Source organism: Fringilla coelebs, assembly GCF_963513975.1.
Source record: "Fringilla coelebs genome assembly, chromosome: 3".
Taxonomy (NCBI): domain Eukaryota; kingdom Metazoa; phylum Chordata; class Aves; order Passeriformes; family Fringillidae; genus Fringilla; species Fringilla coelebs.
The window spans coordinates 110,616,434-110,637,698 of record NC_140030.1 but is presented as its reverse complement, the minus strand read 5'-3'; positions in this window follow the sequence as shown (position 1 = coordinate 110,637,698).

The window sequence follows — 21,265 nt, the reverse complement described above, 5'->3', positions numbered from 1 at the left end:
TGGAGAGAGCTTTAAAAATGAAAAGTTCAAGTAATTTTAGTTACAGTTGCTTCTAGATGTTCTTGCCATCAGTCATGTGTCTGTAGCTGACACCCAGCACAGCATCCCCATCATCAGCTGCTCTCCAGCACAGCCTGTCCATTTTCTGCTACAGGGCAGAGCTCCACACCTTCCCATCCCTAAGCAAGGAGAGAGTTCCCCTTCCTCACCTTCCCATCCTGTCCCTACAGTGTGTCTCTCCACCACAGCACACCCCAGCTATGCATCTCCTGCCTGCCAGTCTGGCTGTTATTCCCTCATTTGTGTCACTGTCACCAGCTCTCTCTGTCCATCCCTAGGTTAAAGATTGCCCAGCAGCTTTGCCAGCACATTGGCAAAAATGCCTTTGCCTCATTTGGCTGGGTGGATCCCACCTCAACACTTCCTAACAGTCCTTGACACTCAAAGAGGGTCCCATGGTCACAAAAATCAGGTCCCTGCAGTCCCTTACTGGCCACAGGATCCATTCACTCCTCCTCCAGCTCTTTCACCATCCCAGGATTCACTTCCCAGCCCTGACTGCAGCTCCTGTAGGCACTGTACCAGCATAAATGAGATAATGCATTTTACAGTGCAATATAGATCAACTGTTCCTAATGGAGTCTCCAGCAGTGTTCAGAGTATTGGTGCATATGAAAGTTAATAGTCTGACACCAGGCCATCCACACAGTATTTCTTACTTCACTGCATGCCCACTGCCACTGCACAAAGGATATTATGGATAATGCCATCTAGCTAAATCTGGACCCAAACAAAATCCTTCAGTACAGACACCTTTGTATTCAAAGCCTTTACAGATGGAATCCTTGTCCTTTGCTCCTGAGCTGACCCCAGGTGAAAGTAAATGGCTAGTTCTGAGCAAACTAAACCAGACAATATGCAATTTTCTCATCCCAGAAATATTTTTCAGAAAGAAAGAAGTTCATGTATTTCCAACTAGGAGAAAATGTAAGAGAAATCTAGAAAAAAAAAGTTTTCAAATTAATAGTCTGAAGAGAGGGGGGAAGGTCAGCTTGAATTAATCATTGAGCTTTTTAAAATTTCAGAAGTTGCAACTTAAACCCCTTTACTTAATTACTTGTGGTAAATAGTTTCTATTTATTCTGTAAGAAAACAAACTACATAAAAAGTTTTTTCTTCTTGAAATTGTTGAGAAGTTGACCTCCATATTTCAAAATTCAGAAATTGTCACAAAGCAAAGTTTTCTGTGAACTTCTTTCTGCTGCCACCTACACCTTCCTTAGAGTCCAGCGACCATGCAAGTGTGTGGTAAGCTGGACCAACTTTGTGAGTCAGTGAAAGAATAATGTTAAAATCTACCAGTTATGAATAATAACTGGTTTTCCCATGGATGACTGCACTGATCTGGCTCACAGAAGCTGTGTGGGATACAAGGGAGGTGGAAGGAACCCACAAAGCCAAGGATGGAGATGGAGCAAATCCATCCCTGCTGACAGAAGCCTGCATTTGGAGCAGACTAAACATACCCTGACTCAGGCAGCCACCAAAGATGTCCCAGAGGAGTGCAGACCAACGAGAATGTCCTGCTCAAGCTTAGGCAGTACCTGTGGCCCAGCCAGACGTGCAGCTTCCACCTGGAATCTGTAATAGAATGAAAAGTCCTGGAAGGTCCCACGTAGGCACTTTGCCTTTTACTTCAGTTGCAGACTTGTGCGTGCCTCCTCCAGGACAAGCCCAGGATCCCCAAATCAGGGATTACTCACAGGAGGTGAATAAGGAAAAGACCTTTTCCTGAGCCAGGAAAAGATACTGCCACTCAAACTGACAGGGAAATTGCTTCTGCAGGTGTTGGCCCATGCTCCTGAGCCTGCCTGTTAATCTCAGTGAGGTTCATGTAAATGAACATGCTTCATAACTGCCCAAGGTTAAACAAGTGGGCTGATGGCTGATCCTCAGAGACAACATCAAATATGGAAACAGGCACCTTTCCAACTCAGCAGAAAACATCCCTGAGACAATAACTTAAAGGCATCCATAGATGTTAGAGGGAAATCATTAATTATAACATTTTTATGGCGTTGATTTTATCGTGGAGGGCTTGGCAACTTTTCTGCAGAGCTGACAGTTTGTTCTGGCTGGGATCCAACACAGACACATAACCAGAGCATCTGTGGGGTTGTTTTAATTGTGCTCCCATTCCTCATTTGGGTAACACTGGGCCTTGCTTCCTGTTCATACTTGATTAGTGAGTTAATAAGGGGCCAGATGCTTCTTTCCACTGTTGTTGATGGAAATAAAGTACATGCCCATATGGTGGGGAGCGAGACAAGGTGCATGTCCTACAGCATCATCCTTTGCTTCCCAGCCCCAGAAGAATGGCAAATACTGGCACAGTATCTACAGGCATGAAGATGGAGAGCTTCTGTCCTCCTCTAAGACATCAATAGAGATTTAAGCATTTATACCATACTTAGTAAGCACTGGAATGAGATTAAGGCATTACTGGTACGTGTTAATAAAACCTTTTTACAAAAAGTGATTACTCACTGCATTTTTTATAAAGCTATGTGTGCTTAAGTAAAACTAATCTACAACAGGACAGACCTCCGATGGTTTGTAACACTGTTTTTCATTTAGAATAATCTTAATTTAGCAAAAAACATTTAAATCAGTCACCTGTCCACTCACTCTGGCCGACTCATGGTTATGTGATGCCCTTTTATAACTAGCTCCTTCCTTGGTAGGGCAGGATTTTTTCATTTACAACAGATCTCCCAAAATTTCAGGTTTTGCCTGCAGTATGGTGGGCTCTGTTGAGAAATCATTGGTTATTTATTCACCACTTACTCTGTCACAGAGACATCAGTGGTGTGTTGCAGAAGCCAATTTCTCCCTGTCTCTTGCTGCTTCACTGACAACTTCCACAGTGCAGCTCAGTGGGAAACAATTCCAGGGACTTCCAAATTATCCAAACTTCCCATCCTAAGGTTTTCACATCATTACTAGCATTACCTATTTACAGAGAAGCAAAATTAGATTATTTTGAAGATTTCCTTGGAGTCACTTTAAATACTAGACTGGTTTCAAAACACAAACAAAACCATTCATACAGCCTAGCACAGGTGCTTGAGTACAAAATTGGACAAGTAATGAAAGCAACGCCTAAAACTAAGGAACACCCACAGGAGACATTTGCACACCCGTCCATATCAGTCTCATGTCCTCACTGCAAGCCCAAGTCCATCTCAGCACTTCCCAAAGCCAGTGGCCAGGCCACAGCATCTGGAGTTCTGCTTTCCACAATGTCCCTCCCTGTTTGGGCTCCAGAGCCAGGACAGCAGCTCAGGAACAGCAGCTCAGGAACAGCTCATTTCCTGACAAGTTAACCTGTAATGCTGCCCTGCCTGCCCTAACACAGGCTGCATCTGAGGGGTGCTTAGCTCTGCACAGCTCCTGCTGCAAGAAAGAATTCCAAGACAAAAGCCCCTTTACTTTTGGATAATAAACGGCAGCAGGAGAAACACAACCTCTCCAGCAGATGTGGCTGTGATAACATTCATTTCCTTTATACCAGTTGCAGCTCTGACAATTCCCATTTCCTTATCCCTATTCTTTAAAACTGAGCTTTTCTTTTTCCTCCATTCCTTTTTAATTAAAAAACAAACAAACAAAAGGAAATAACAGAACAAAAACCCAACAGCAACAACAACAAAACCCTCCAACGTTTGGGCTCCTATGAAATGAAGCGTTCAGAGCTTATCTACCAGAACATGGCACTTCCTATTGAGTGCATTCCCTGTGCTGCTCCAGCAGTTTAAAAACCAATATTTCCTAGGGTTTACATCCCACATCTGAGCAAGCCCTGGGCCCCCAGCTCACTGGCAGTTCCTCACAGGCTCTGCTGGAACTTGGCAATAAGAGGGGTGAAGGAGCTGGCTCAGAGCCCTTTGGGCTCATGCACAATGTCAGTGAGAGGGCCCAGTGAACACAGAGCCCGACCAGGACAGCAGGCACCTTTTGCCATTTTGTAATTGCTACCTACAGATTAGGTTTTTATGAGAAAAACAAGAAAAGTTGCCCAGAAAAGGGGTGTTAAGGGTATGGCAGTAAAACTTTCACAATGCCTAGTGGAGTTCTAAGTTCTAGCTGGGATTAAAGCCCAGCTGGATCTAAAGTCATTGCCTTCACATCAGTTGGAAATTACAGGACTGTAGAAGGAAGCTGCCTGCTAATAGATAAACTGTTCACTTGCTCCAGCCCTGTGCAGACACCAATGGCTCCAGAAATGAATTTATTATCAGCTCTAACAATGGAATAAAGACTGCAGTGTATTATCCATGCTGAGCCTTATTTATTTGCACTGCAATAGCACCTGAGACCCCCAGCCATGGAGTGGGATCCCTTGGAACTGGGGCTGTAGAGCCCCTAAAGGAGAGGACTGGCCTCAATCTAGTCCATAAAAAACCAGCTCCCCTAAAATTTACAAGATACACCTTCAGACCTCTGGTTCCTGCAAAGGAAAGAGGCAGAATTAGTTAAATCTGAGTGTCCCAATTAATATGTGGATATTTCCCACTGCAAAGCTGCACTCACATTAAACTAGGGAAGGAACAAACCACAGCTTTATTGTCAGTTCAGCAAACAGCAATCAACTGAACATTTACCATCATGTCATGCAGTAAGACTTTGAAGTTCTTCTTGTGGTTTCAGGCCACTGAAAGATGCATTTACATATCAATGTATGCAGTGCCCCTCTCAGAAGGAAGGTACACAGTAATTGGAAAGGCTGCTCATGAGGTTATCGAGTGAACAACAATCCCCACAGATCACCTTCCTCTGCAACTTTCATCTCCAGGAACACACTCCTCAGTTTTTCTGCTGATTCCTCTCAGCAGGAAAAATCCATTAAATATTTAATTAGGCTGTGTTCAATATATTAGGTAAGTGAACCACTCTATCTAGAGCTAACCTAACATTACATGCTGTGTCATTACAACACCGTGCTGCAATGATATGCACATTATTGGAGATTTTGTCTATTTGCTTCTGAACAGGAACAGCAAAACCAAAAGGAACGCCCAAATCAGGATTTCTATTCTAAGCATCTTCCTCTGAGCTATTATTACTTAATCAATTCCAGAGGAGGTGCATGAACTGGGCATTGGAGTGAGGGGGTTTGGGGCTTGTTTGAGTTTTTAAGGATTTTCTCTACTGAATTCATCAGTAGGGAAAATCCCTGTGTATGGCTTGCACAGCCACAGGAATGACAGACCAGAGTGGACGTTCTAAACTGAATGAAACACAGCAGAAACACAGCAGAGAGGGCAATTTAGCAATTCCAAGAAATAAGATTAAATCTAAGTAAAGCATAAACCATTCCTTGAGAATGGCCAGCAAAATCCTGCTGACCTCAGTCACTTCCCAGCAATTTGGGAGGACACAAACAATAATGTTTGGAATACACAGGGAGAGGAAAGAGAATCTCATTGCTGTACATTTTGTCACAGCTGAGGTATGAAAAATACCAAGGGCAAGTGGTTCTGAAAATAAACTGATAGGTTGCAGTTGAAACAATTGTTTCCAACAAGGAAATACTAGATGCCAAAAACTCCAACCCCCAATTTTCAGAGGATGAGCATTTTCTCTGTTTGTAACATTAGATAAACAATGTGCACAAAGATCTTTGCATAGCAAGCTCCTGCAGCTTCAGCACCGTGTGAGACCAAGGAGGATCTAACCCAGAATTGAGATTCCCTAGGCTGACTCAGCCAGTGCTCTTCAAGGCTACAGAACAGATTGTAACTTTCTAATCTCTGTGGACAGGGACATTTGGGTTCAGTCCTGGAGCACTGGGGATATGACGCCACTATCTAAGACCCCAGGACTGACTAACAGAAAGTTATGATTATGAAAAGAAACAAACCTCACTGATTTTTAATAGGAATTCAGTGCTATGGAGGCAGAGACCAGTTAGATATTTTAGAATTTGTCCCAAAATTCACTGGCTCAAAAACATGGCTCTCCATTATTTGCAAGGAGTCCTGGACTCATAACCTGCTCAATTACTTCTTACCAGCCTAAGTCCTCATCTCTTTTTAAAAGCAGAATGACATTTAGACAAAGAAAATGACAGAAACAAAATTAGAAGAGGGAAATAGCTAACAAAAAAATAATTAGGGAAAAAAACCACATTGCCTGCTTTTTTCTCTTGTCAAGTAAAATCCTCACACAGTTGCAGTAATCCAAGTGGTACTTCCTTATGTTGCCAAAAATGCAAAGATTCTAAGGAGAATTTTGCAAGTCAGCCATGTGTCAGAAAATCCCAGCTGATTGAACTTTGATAAATGCCTTTTAAAAAAGAGCAAATGTGTTTGCATTCTTTTTTCCACTACAATGCCTTTTTTATTTTGGTGGGAGATTTTTTAACAGTGGTTCTTATAACCATTAAAATCAAAACATTTGGAAAAAATGCAGAACACAGAGCCCTGTTGCAAACAGACACGGAAAGATGTGCAGCTGAGAAATTACTTTTGAAAATAAAGCAGGTTCTGGAACCAGTCCATCTTCGACTTTACACAAACCCAGGATATCCCTGATCTATCACAGGGGTAGGGGGAAGCAGTTTGGACCAAATTGAAAGGAAAACTTCCCAGAGGTTTTCTTCCAAGAGGATCAGATGTTGATGCTTCCCTCAAAAGCAGCTGTTTATAAATAAATAAATAAATAAATAAATAAATAAATAAATAAGGCTGAATAGAAACTGTTATTTTCCATACAACCTTCCAAAGCTCAGACAAGAGCGAAGGACAAAGTCAGAGGGTTGCATCACAATTACAGACATAAAAAGAAAAGAGAACAAACTACAACCAGATCCTGTTAAAGATACTACTGCTTTAAAGACAACTCCCCTTCTTCAAAGGGTGACAGAAATGTGCCGGTCCCACAGGGAAATTAAAAATCTTCTCATCTCTGTGCTATCATCTTCTTGTTTCTCCTCTTCCAGGGACATAAATCACTGCTCAGCCCTGTGACACATCTCTCTGTAGCAATACCATCACCAGGCTGGGCTGAACTTGTGCCAGCCTGGCCCTAAACAAGGAGCATTTTGGGGGAGAGGGAAGCTATCAGATGCAATGCTGGTGCAGGACAAACCTGAGAAGATTTCTGTATCAATCTGCATAAACAAGGCAGCAGCCTGATTTGGATGGATGGGCACTGCAGCTGCTCGCTTCGCCAGGATTCCGAGGGCAGCCTCTGCTATGAAATCATCTTTGCCGAGTTTACATCTCAATAATCCACTTAAAATGTACAAGAACTAATTAAACCTAGTGGATAATGACAGTAACAATAGTCCATAGTAATTTCTAGCACTTTCTATCTTCAATGCACTTCACAGGCATTAACTAATTAATGGATAACATGAATTAAAAAATCAATTCCTGAGCAAAGCATATGATTAGAATTAACATTTCAATTACTCTCCTTATCTGACCACTACATTTACAAAACACTTCTCACTTCTTTGCACGTGTGTGTATTAATTAGAAAGGATCCCATACAACTTCTTACAAAGCAATTTTAGAGTTTCAGAGCTGTCCTGGACACTCAGTGAGAACTCACATCTGCTCTCCTACTGTCCCTGAAATTCTGCCTTTTTATCTATTTCCACAGATCCCTGTTACTCTAATCCCTTTTTCCTTAAGCTTTGCTCATGCACAGGGGGTACTGTGAAGTTCCTGCAGCTACTGAAGTGCTCACACCCAGACAGAAAAGCTGCATTTGGGAAGCTCCAGAGACCAAATCCCCTTGCTTCTTCCCACATGGCAAATACCCCCAGCAAATACCTGGTGAGTGCAGCCCTAAGTGATGCACTTCAAAAATCACCTCAAGTGCTAAAAGCAGAGCAGTGCAGAGCTCTACATGGGCCAGCTGCTCTGGATCTGCTTCACAGGACATTTCTTTTAGCCAGAGCCTTCAGACAGCACCACAGCAGATTAAATTAAATGCAAGTGTATCTGTGCAGGGGCCAAATGTGGAAGTCTCCCACTAGGAGGAATTGAGGCTTTCAGAAACACAAAACAAAGACACATTTTGGCAACTTGTCTTCCCCTGCTGCCAATTTAAACCTTACAGTTTAGAAATACTTCCTTTCAACATCTGTTGTTTTTGTGGCAAACGGATTGACCTTTGTGAGAAGGGAAAAGTTCCTTCTGGGTTTCTTTGCAGACCACTGGCCTGCAGGGATGTCAGCATCTGGAAAACTCACAGTTGTTAGATTTTTTCCAACAGTTTTTGAGGGTTTTCAGGTACCAAACCCAACCCAAACTAACAATCCCCAAAGCCACGAGGACCCACACGCATTAGCTACCACACGCAGCCTGCAATAAACAGAAACCTCCCACAGCCGACAGGGTGAATGCATTTGCCTTTTCTCCAAAACACCAATTTGCAGCATTTTCCCTGCTGGTGCCTTCCTCCCACTGCCCTTTCCATCTGCAGAGACTTGCAGTTTGTCCTCCTGCTGTTCCACGCAGCTTTTTAATGAAAATTAATTCATGTTGCAGCATTTTCCCTGCTAGTTGTGTAGGCTGAGCCTGCCTTTGCTCTGCTGTTCTCTGCCTTCCTTTATGGACCAGAGCAAACTGCCCAACCAGAGTTTCCTGCAGGAATCTTTTTCCCACACGTCCCCATATATGTTGAGTGTCACATGTGTGGAGGGCCAAAAGCATTTCTCCAGCCTGACACAGTCACCTCCTTCAAATGACTTCTCTGCTCCTGTCCAACTCCTCAGGTGTTTGTAGCATCTTTGAGCAGCTGGGTCCTGTTCCAATTCCCCTTCCCTTGGTGCTGGGTACATGGCCCCAGTCAATGCAATCAATAGCACACTCCTCATGTTTGCCTGATTACATAAAGAAATATAGATCCAGTGCTTCCAGAGCACAGGTTGAGGTGACAAAGGGGAGCACAGCAGTGAAAGCCAACAGCAATCACTCAAACCCTGCTGAATAAAGTTCTTACGAATAATTCAATTATCAGCTTCCCTTTCCCATTTAAATTCATTAAATGCCCATAAACTTCTAACAGGAAAGGCCAGCACTGATTTTAATCTTGCTCATTACCTCTCCTGCTTCTGACTAATAGGGCTGCAAATATTCATTCTCGTGTTAATTATTTTTTTATAATGTTATTATTCTTTAAAACAGAGTCTTTCTTTAATTTACACAGAAGCTGGCTGGTGAGGTCTATATACTGAATTTTCCAGCTCATTGAATTTTACTTCCAGCCATGAAAAAAACTGTGCAACTATGAAGACAAGTTTCAATCTGATCACTCCATAAAAGAGTTTCTGGACAGTGGATGAAAGAACTGTGCTAATAAAGTTTTCTGAACCCTGAATGGAAATTCTCATTGGAATTCTCATGAATTTCAGGACAGTCCTAAACCCTTAATAGTAATTGCAGGGAATATTTCACAATTTTACAACAGCAATAGTGAGGCAAACAGAAACTGGAAGAAACATCCAGTGCCATTACTGCCACATGAGCCAGAGGTGTGAAGCTGAAACATTTGGTAGCCACAACGTAGGAATCAGATTCAATGACAGAATTTTCCAAGCAAACAGAAGATGGAAGGGTTCCAGGTACTCTGACGTGGAGCCCACCCCAGGAATCCCCCTGAATCCACCCCTGTGTGCCACTATTGCCCTGTGACCTCCGAGGAGGATAATGAGGGAAAACCACCCAATTTCTACAGCACAGGAAAATGGTTTTGGAAGAACAGCAACGAGTCCCATCTCGGGAGGCTTGGGAGAGCTGGACAGGGATATTGCTCTGAGCCTAGGAGATTATTTTAGACAAGATTCAGGCACTGGCCCAGAACACAAGGAAATTTCCACTGCTGTTGGTACTGTACATCATTGGGATAAATAAAGGCTTTCTATCCCCTCCCCACTGCCTTTCAGAAGTACTGCAGTCACAAAATCCAGCAAAAACTTGAAGACTGCAGGAAATGCAAAGTATTTCTCTTCTATAAAAATAATCTAAAGCAAAGAGGTGTCATATGGAGCAATATTTCATAAGAAATTACAGCCTCCTAACTCTGCTTTTTGCTTTTCCATTTAGCGCTCCTACCCACCTGCTCTCCCACCCACACACCCCCAGCATTATTAATGCTCATGAAAGGGCATAAAGTTTTCATAATAAAGAAGGTTTTTGTCCATTATCTAGAGAATAATGTGGTTCATTCAATATGCTCCCTTGGGGAAAATAACGTTTGGGTCTGCTCTTTCTTGGGACAATACAACCTGATTTTCTTTTGGATTTATAAGGGTTTGGTACTGAACTATGTGGTACTCTTATAAACCCAAATCTGCCTGGAGACACTGCTTTTCATTGGGGGGGTGTCAGGTGTGCAGCTTGTTATACATCTCATCCCATACTATGTGTTGTTATGTGTAGAACAAGACGTATCTTTGACCCTAAAAGCTGATTCTGTAGTTTTTTATCTCATTACTGAAAGTGAGATTGCTAATGCTCATTTTTTGTACATAAAATTTTCTTCAAGGATATGCTTTGTTGCCATTTATTGTTTGCTTCTGGAAAGTTCTTGATTATCCAGAAACTGGGTGATGTCATTAAATCACACGCTTGCAAAACAACCTAAACAAGCATTTGCTTGTGCTAAGGTTAAGGCCAGGCTACAAATTTGAAAGTCAGTAGTGGAGCCAGGGATTTCAGCTGACAGTGCTTTAATATCTACAAGCTTAATGCTATGGTAAAAAACAGCAGGAGCAGTCCAGGCAGGAATGTTTTGGCAGAAGGGAGAAGCAGCTCTCAATGCAGCCCAGTGCCCTCTAAATGCAAACCAAAGTTTGGATGTGCCCGTGGCAGCGAGGTGACACTGGCACAGAAGAGGGGAGCACTGGTACAGGTGTCACACTGTGACACTCCTGGTCACCTTCAGCATCACCTAAAGCCTCCAAGCAGTTGACAAGGGTAGCCAGCCCTCTGTTATTCCAGTTTATAGTGACCTAGACGAGAAGAAGCCAGGCAGGAGTAACTACTTTGTGTCAAGGCTTGTCAGAGCCCTCAGCAAGTATCGAGCAGGGAGGGGACAGTCCCCTAAATATCACTCCCCCACCTGAAATAACCAATTCCATAGCAGCCTCATCTGTCCATGAGAAGTACTGCATGGGAAGTAGGGAAACAGCAGTGGAGGGACTTCAGTCAGCTCAGTGAACTGCATGGGTTTGTTATTTTGTGAACATCACTTGGGGATAAACAGACAAACAAACCAGCCCCTGGAGCTACTCATTGAAATTTTCAAAACTAATTAATATGAGCACTAAAATTGCAGAAATTAGATATAAAGCATCAAATAAAACATAATAGTAATGAGGAGCCAAGAGCTACATTCCTCTCTGGCTTTTATATAGGTAAGTCAAATACAGCTTCAATAAACTTGCTCCGTACCTGTCTGTGATAACAAATGCTGACCCAGACTTCTTCCTCAGCCTTTGCCACCCATCCAGATGTGCCCACATGGAGCCAGTGGCTCCCAGTGCTCCGTGGGGCGAGTGGGATCTGGGAGGATGGCTCAGCTCTCCGGGACCCTCTGGATGCATCCCCAGCTCACAGACCCCCGAACTGAGGGCTACCTGCTCCAGGCCAGCTGGGTACACAGGGCAGATCCAGGCCCTTCTGGCCGTGTGTTCCCATCAGAGAGAGTTGGAAAAATGTGTGACTTCAGCACCACAAACCAGAGACCAAGGCTGTGAGCACTGGGAGGGCAGCCCTGGGTGCGAGTGACTGCTAATGGAGAAAAGGCGCCCTGAAAGAAATCCCTGCTGGCATTAACTCAGCCGGAGACAGTGAGAGATGGCCGGGCCTCCACTGAGGGGGAATCTCCCCAGAGCGCAGAGGATGTTTACTCTGGGGCTCAGAGCTCAGCTCTCCCTTGGAGAAACTTAAAAATAAGGAGAGATAAATGTGAGTGACATTAACACGGCATGTGAACATCGCCCACAGTTCAAAATACCTGCAGCTTGCCCGGGCGGCTCCCTCCTGAACCAAATCCCCTCAGGGCTCACCCCTGCGTCCCACAGAGAGCGGCGGGGAAAAGGGCGGGAAGGGCGGCGGGAAAAAGGCGGGAAGGGCACTGCGGCCGGCAGGTGGCGCCCGCACACAGGTGGTGCCGGAGCGCGCCGGCCCCAGTGGACATCGGCACGTATAAAATACACACAAATTATACACGCACATAAATAAGTACATCAGCGCTCCCCCGGCCGCCTGAGACTCCCTCCTGCTTGATCTCCACATTAAAAAAGGGGCTTCACTTTAGGCCGTGCTCCTTTACGGCCTTTGGAGCATCTCACACCGCACTGGCAAAGAGGCAATGGCACAGCAGAAAGCGATTGCAGAGAAATCTCTTTTTGCCTCCCCAGAGAATGGCCCACGCCTTTTGTGACTCTCACAAAGAGCCACTTCCACGGGTGATTCCCAAGAATCTCCCACCATTTTACAGGGTTTCCCCTCACAGACCCCGCAGTTGTGTATGGACATGGCACACGGCATTTCGTGCCGCTGGCCACTTTGAGGTTACCCACTGAAGGGATTCCTTAATGCGCAAATCCAGGATTACAGTATTGTTTCAGAGGATGGAAGCTCAGGCATGGCTTATAGGCAGATGTAAATCAGAGCAGAACAGGATTCCTGTCCGAGTCTGTGCTTTAGGATCATTCCCTCAGCACCAGCACCACGACTCAACGCTGTCGCACTGTGTCAGACAGAAATCCCTGTGAACCTGAGCTCAGCAAGAGGAGGTGAATGGTCTCAGTGACAGTGAGCCACGGCTCAGGCTGGGAAAGGACAGAAATCCTGATCCTCGACTGCTGCTCTAACCATTGGGACCATCCCTGTGAAAACTGCCACCTGATCTTCCTGCCTCACTCTCTTCTCTTGCACACAAGTCAGGAAAGTCTGTGCAAGTCAAATCAAATCAAATCAAAATAAAAACCAAAACCTGAGCAATTTGCTTTTACTGTGGTGTAGTGCACGTAAAGGTGACTGTGCAGTAACTCATGGTTACAGCTCTGAAACTGTGAGGAAATAAAACCAAGGCACATTTCCCAAAAGGACCACAGTCCATCCAGCTGCAGCTCATAAGCTTGAGAGCAGCGGATAAAATAAGCCCTAAGAAAGCCAGAATTAGAGTGATGTAGCCACCTCCCAAAGCATTTGTTCCTAGAAATTTGTCTGGGAAATATCTTTCTCCCCCAGTGCATCGCCTTCCTCTCAGAAAGGTAGGAGGAAAGCATGCCTCACCTTAGAGTACTGTATTTTACTAAAACAGTAGCTGGATTTCTATGGGATAGGACAATTCCCTCTCCTGAGTGATGCCATCTCACACTCTCTGCTCAATGATCCATGCTGCAGTTTGCTGGCAAAGGGACCTGACAGGCTTCTTCCTGCTTGTGGGGCTGGATAAGTTCATTAGGCTTACAAGGGAGAACAAGCTCAAGTAAAGTGCACACATCACTGTGCCCCTCCTCAATTAAAATGCATGATCACCAAACAGCTGACACCCAAAACACTGCCTACACAAAGCAGGCACATGTCCTTCAGTTAACAATGCTCTATTTTCTGTCAAAACTTCTCAGGCAAGGTATTTCATTGGTGGGTTTGAGGTTTATTTTTTGGGAGGGGCATAAGATGCTGCACCATGTGGAACTGGGTCACATAAGTTTCTGGATGTGTTTCAGAAAGCACTTGAAATATCAAGGTTTTCAAGACAATAATTGGAAAATATGTATATCTTTTAGTGACTTGATGATGTTTCTGCAATCAAGATTTTGCAAGATTCCCTACAAGCACTGACCATCTTTTCTGCTGTTTCCCATTTTGTAGCTGATGGCAACATTCATACAAATCTAAAAGATTTACACCTCAGAAAGAAATATAAGCATCTAATTATACAGGTTTATTTGCAGAATGGGGAAAAAATGTCAGTCCTGTGCTGCACTTTTTAATTTTGCCAGACCTCAAGCGAGGAACATTTGCCACGGGTGTTTCGACACTGCTCTGCCCACAAAGTGTTCCAGAATATATGATCCAGGCTTTCTTCTATCAGCTAACTAATTGATTCTCAGAGAGAATCAGCTTTCCAAAGGTGAGGAAAAATTATTTATGCAATCATTTTTTGCCACAGCAAGCACAGCTTTAAGGGAAATAAAAATTTTACTTGGAATATGATAAGAAAAAAGCATTTCAGCAAGCAGGATTGAGCTGGCTCATGTCGCTTCTGAGAAGAAAAATATATGGGTTTTTTTAAACTTTGTTCTATTACTTGTGATAGAGAGGGTTTAGATTTAAGGTTATCTTTTTTATGTCCACTTTTATCACCAACCTTTCCAATGATCTTGTTCATTCTGGCTGCAGAAACTGGGGCACATAATATTATGCCATTTGCAACCCATTACAGAATGTTGTTCCAATGACTTGCAATTGAGTGCAATATAAAGCTGTTTATAAGGCAGTGACTTGAGTACAGAGTTTAACATAACTAAAAGATATTGAAAAGAAAGGCTCTCAGAGCCATCGTGTTTTTATTTGCTCATAAAACTATTTTGGAACTTTAATATTCAAGCGTAAATTTAAGCCAAATTAAAGCGCTGAAATGTTTACTGAGAGTCGTATTTTAGGAACAAGTAACTTCAAAAGTATTAAGAAAACAAAAACTGGGATCTGAAGGCATAGCTCTGCACAGGACAGCAAAACTCAAACAGGATGGTTTAGCTGGGAAACAGTGAGTTCACTCAAAGTGAGAAGTCATGAATAACCCTCTTATGAAGGTGCTTCACATGCACAAATCCCATCAAACACAAGAGGCTGAGAGACACGTCCAAGTCCCCTTTGAACATCAGGAAAAACTCTAAATCAAATGTACATTTCCTTAAAAGGGGCAGGTCTTTGGGAGGTAAAAATAGTTGAGCTTTGCTAATTTAAGTCCAGGACTTGAAAGTGTTTTGAAATGGTCTGGGCTCAGCACTGCTCCTGGGAAGTGAAGGTGTTATTGTGTCCTTTTTATAGACACACTGCAGGAAGCAGATTTTTGCTCTCGTATTTTGAAACATCAGCCACAAGGTAGAAACAATTTTGAAGCACATCTGTCCTTAATTGAGTTTTAGCTCAGCTGCTGCTGCTGGAACGCTGAAGCATTAGTCTGATTCAGCACAGGAAATTCTGTGTTCCCAAAATTGAGGGGAGAGGGGCTAAAGGCCATCAAAAAGTCTGGGGAGCAAATTTGCTCTATCACACCTTAAGTGCTGTGAGGTTACTGACACTCCTGATCCAAAGAGAAAATCCTCCGGTCATGGACCCTTGTATGAGCAACCAGGAGCTGATGTGGAGGGGCCAGCACAGCACCTGATCCCAGATTATTCCAGGCAGAGGCTGCCCAGGGCCAGGAGAGCCATTGCCCTACTGGAGCAGCCCTCTGGGGCAGGATCTGAAGCTGAGCTGTCTGGGAGGGGACAGCGATTCCCCCAAGGAGCTCTGTGGTGGCATTTGGCAGTTTCATCGCTTTCCACATCTTCTGCTGGTTTGCATTACTGCAAAAAGGCAGCATAAAGTGGAAAAAGCACATGTTTTCAGAGTTCTGACAGTTTATACAGTGTGCCATGCAAGACAGCCCAACTATTTTCCTTTTCTGAAAAAAAGATTTCCTTGAGCAAGCCTTAATTCCCAGTTCCAAACCGACTGGCAATTAGGAGTAGATGAGCACTCCACGCTCCATCACAATACAGTTACAGCTATTTAAAACCCAATTAATTTCTTTCTAACTTTCCCATCAAGCTGTAAAGTTCCAGTTGGCAAGGATTTTTACTTTGATTTTGAATTCCTGCTTGGAAGATTAACTGAAAATGGATTTGGCTCAAACAGCTGCACCGAACATATTTTGTTTTATTTTGTTGCCATCTCAAATAACAATACTTAGCACTCTTCATCTTCAAAGCATTATACAAACATTGAGTCACATCCCCTCCCAACAATCTCGTGACATCACCTTCTGTGAATAAAATCATTCTCATTGCAAAGAGGTGGAGAAGCAACAAGAGCTCCACAATTTGTGCGGGGTCACAGGAAAAGCCCTTGGCTGAGGCAGATGGAGGAGCCAGGGCCTCACAGGCCCCTCCTGGTCCTCACTTTATTAACCTCCACTTCTGCAGAGGTGGGGGTTGCTTTGGGGTGGAGTTTTCTTCCCTTTTTTATTTTTTCAGCTCTGTTCATCCCAGGATAAGAGCCATGGTAGCCAGCTGTGCACGCAGCAGCTTGCAGGGGCTCGTGCCTCTACCTGCCCCGCCACCTCAGGCTGAGCATGCACGGCTGGGTCCGGGGTAGGGAGGGAGTTCCCTTTTCCCTCACTGAATAAGTGGTATTTTGGGCATGCTCCTGTGCAAGTGTGTCTCTGCCCTCCAGTCACTGAGGCCCGTGGATCTGGCTACATCCAGCAGGGAAGGAAGATGATCTTTCTCTTCAGCAACACACGAGTCTGACCAAGTGGTGATCTCCAAAGAGTTCACTGCCTGTGGGGGGAAGCAGTGCCAGGGCCAGCACTTAATCCCTGAGTGCTGTTTACTCAAGGCTCACACGCTGCACACGTGGCTTGTGGGCCTAAATTAGGAACCTCAGGTCACTCTGAACTCGCTGGAGAAAGGTGCCTCCTTTCAGGGGGTAACTCAGAGACCATCATTTAGGCTCTGCTGATGACAGAGAGGGTCTGTGTTCCTAAATTAGACATCTAAATCAGTAGTCTGTGCAAAGCAAAGTCGTGTGAACACATCCCTATAAATACATATTCTTTGCAGTGCCAGCTCCCATGAAGTGTGTAAACATCAGACATGTTAAGCACAGAGTTGTCAGGGCTTCTTTTCCTGAAGAAGACTGACAAACCCCCTCCATGCAATTTTTGGTCCTTTGCACATCTTGGTTTGTCTCCCTGCTTATTTGGCTCCTTCCTAAATACCTAAAGAGATTGGATTATTCCTTACAAAACTATAATATTAGAGAGCCCCTTTCCAAAGCATTCTGAGGCACAAGTGAAGGAACTGCTCCTCCTGAGTCATGACAGGTATGTTGTGACAAAACCTAGGTGTTGCTGAATTTATGCCTTCGTGAGGTCAAACACCCTTGTTTGTAGACTGGGAGGCACTGGGAAGAACTGGCACCAGGAGGCTCAATCATTCCCAGGCCACTACTCCTGCACAGCAGCTTTTAACAAATTATTTCACCTTCATCCTGCTGTGAGGTACCCTCCATCTCAGCAAGCACTGCCAGGTGCTTCCTCTATTAAGTCCTAGTGCCAGTTTTTGAGTGCAAACTGCTCACAAAATTCCCCAAACCAGCTGAATTGTAACTGCCTCGAGTGCAGGAAATTCCAGACAGGAAGAGGGTCCTTCAACTAAGAAAGCTGGAGCCAGTGAACCTGAGTGCAGAAGGACTAATGAAATTGTCCAGAATCTCACTAGAGATGAGGGCACCCTTGCCACCCTTCTCAGCATAGATAATCTTTTTCTGGTATCTCAAAGTAAAAGAAAACAATCCCAAATAAACCCACCAGGGATATGCAGCTTTCCAAGTAGCAAGTCTGATTCCAGAGGTGAACACTGTGGCAGCACTGACCTAGCTCATGTCTTCTGCAGCCCTTTCTGGCATTTTAAGTTCCCCACAGGGAGCTGTTATGGCCTTTCCATCACTGGGGTAGTAGGAACACATAAAGACACCAAGAGCATATAAAAAACACACAAGGATAGAAAGAGAATGCAGCTGAAAGAATTTTTGAGGATTTCTTTCTGTCATCCAATTGATGGCTTTTGTTTCATTCTGGATCTCCTTTGTTTCTTCTGAGACTGTATTAGCAACTGCACACCCAGGGACTGAAATGAACCCATTGTACTCAGTACAATGTATCAAGTGTGTGAAGTGATCATTTCCCCCTGTTTATCATCCATCTCTACACATTCTGGTCGCAGAATGGCAAAACACTGCACAATAATCTCTGCGATGTAAGAAGCAAGAACAAAATCTCGTGCTGTTCCTCCTGAACATGCTTATGTGCAGTGAATGAAATGGCACAGAAGGATGAGTTTAAAATTGATATTTGTCATTGTGCCATAACACCACTGAAGTTTATAGGGTAACAACACTGGCAGCTGGATCAGGTTCCCAGTGGGATTTGAACAAGTGACATGTAAGACCTTACATGAACCACCACGGAAGTTTCAGGCACTGTTTCACACCAGAACAGTGTTTAATACAAGCTTCACTTCACAGGGGCATCACTTTTTTCAGGTATGATGAAGTGATGAGCTGTGGAACGAAAAGGAAGAAAGGTAACCAGATACCAAAGGCCTGCATGTATTTATTACTTCAAAGTGAAAACACAGTGCAGACTGAAAGGGGGAAAGGTTCAGTAGAAGCAGCGTCAGCAGAGGAATTTAAAATTGTTCACATATTCCTTGGAAAGAATCCATGGCACTTTCATCTGGTAAGAGTGGTGCTGTGTTAGAAGTTGTGTCATCTGCAAGAGCAAGAAAATAATGATCTAGCTAGCACTTGATTCTGAACCAGTTGACTTGTCCAAGAGCAAACAAAGCAGCATGAGAAGAACAGGACTAAAAATACACCCTGACCTGTCCAGGGTCGAGAGGAAGTTTTGTGGACTGTAACAGCACAGATCCCCTCTCCAAAAAACAGCTGCTTTTCCAAATAACTCCTGAAAAGCACTTTTATGAAAATCCCATTGCTAAAAAAATAAACAAGGAGGTAGAATGGCTACTATAAATATAAAAATAGAGAGCAAAAATACACACATGTATGTAACATATATATATATATATATAGTCAGAGAATGAAATGTTCTCAGTTAAGTCTGAGACACCATACAAAAAATATGTGATGTTCTTGCCAACTATGAAGATAAAAAGCCCAGCAGTTGTGGCCATTAAAGATTTATAGGAGATTCCTGTAAATAGAAAGAGGCAAAAACCCAGAAGTCACCAAAACCATTTCATTAGACAGGCCAACTTAATTAATTTGTTCAATTTGCTTCTCTTCCATGCAAGGGTGTAAATGCAGGGTGGGAAGCAGGAGGCTAGAGGTGATGGGAACGAAGCTCATTAGGAAGCAATAAAGAAGGAAGAGACACCAGAAAATGAATGTTAGTTCATTGGGAGAATTTTAAAAAATGCCATTTGTCTTCATGACACAGAGGCAGAGAGCTCAGCGGGCACGTGCATGGGGTGGGTTTGCAGGGACCTCTGGCTCCTGCTGGCCTCTGACCTCAGTGTTCAATCACAGCAACACTGAGCTGTGCATGGGGCCACCTTGGAGTATCTGGTGAGTAGAGTCCCTAAAGATCACAAACCAAACCCAGAGTCAAAAGAGACACCTAATAGACCTGACACAGGATTTCAGCAGACTGCAGATTACCAGTGCCAGTGCTGACAATTGAAAATCCAAGCTCATACACACCTTGGCCTCTGCCCAGCCTCACCTGACAGGTCACACAGAGCTCCTTCCTACTCCATGCCAGTGTGACATGCATGGATATTATTCCCTGAAGGAGCATTCCATACTTCCATGCTGGACTGGAGTTAAATGCTCTTGAACTGGGACTGTTTAGCCAGGCAAAAATTTTACTTCTGCACAGAAGCTCATATCCTATGAGCAGGAATTCAGGGGAAGGCCAGCTCGCCCTTAGGAACGGGAATCCACACATCGAGTCAGCAGTCTTCTGGAGGAATCTCCATGAGCCACATCCCATAAATAAGTCAGGCTCAATTATTTTATATCAAAACAATATCTTGGCTTTAATGAGTGCAACTGCCAATACAGAGAGCCCCGTGTTATGAATCGCTATTTTCTCCTTCCCAGCACTTTCTAATTTCCTGCTAAGGAGGCAGTGGAATGGGGTCATTAATCTGAATTAGGAATACCCTGACCTGCTCTGCACTTTATCTGCTAACATTTTCTGGCACAGCAGTATCAGATGGGATTCTGTATGTGAGACAACAGGGGGAGGTGAGAAACGTAGGTCCTGATTTTAAATAACCTCAGGAGAGGTGTATTTTTACTAGCAAACTCTTAAACATAAAAGCAGCACAGGGTTCTCTGTCTGAAGCATCACAGGAAATGTGTTGAGCAGGCAGCAGATAATATGTTCTTTAAATGAACTAGCATGAGGACTTTACCACTTTATCTTCAAATTACATATTGGCATATTATTGCAAATACACCAATGAATGAGATCACAAAACAAATAGAAATATAAGGTATTAAAATAGAAAAAGAGCACAATTAATAACAATGCTCATAAAATTAATGAAAACAGTGCTCCATTTATAATGGAGCTTCTCTCACCTGGGAGCCCAAAGGTCCTGACAAAAGACAGGCCATGCTGGGTTTGTGCTTCTCAAGCAGAATTGCACAAAGCCACAAACAAGGGGGTCTAATATTTGAAAACACCTATGCACTCAAGCCTTGCTTTCTTTTCTATGATTATTTTTATGGGACTAAAATAGAAAGTGCAAGCTGTAGTCACAGAGAGCGTTCCCATTGCGCGTGGCACGGGACAGACTGGGACCAACAAAAATCCACAGCCAGGACTGAGCCCTGAGCGCTGCCCAGAGCCATTGCCAGCTGTCCCACAAAGGAATGCACCTCCCTCTAAATAACTTTCCACAAATGGATAATCCCTGCAAAGTCAGTGGGAGTTTTCCACAGGGTTTAAACTGCTCATGGAAAGGAGAATTTCCAGCAGTCAGCCCAAGGCCCTGATGAGATCATAAGCGAGGTCTCCTGAGTTTCCAGGGCTCCTCTAGCAGGACTGGGCCTAATTCAGAGAGCAGTTTCACAAAGGCCATGCCTGGAATGGTGAATATTCATCACCTGGGACTCAGCATCCTCACCAGCAGCAGCACCAGAGAAAGCTTTGGCTGAAGACACAGAAGAAATGCTGCTCACACATCTAAGGCAGTGGAACACGGCCAATTCTCACTACAAATTACTCAGTAATTATTCTCCAGTCCCTCTATATATTTGAGAAGCCAAGAAAAAAGACAGTAGTAAAACTTTCCCCTCCTCCACTTATTTCTTTGGTAAAATCATAATTTTTTCCTGCCTATGGCTGTTTTACTATGCCAAAATCTCTTCAGCATTTAGTTCTACTTAGAACTAAGTGATCTTTCCTCTGCCCCAAATCTCTGGCT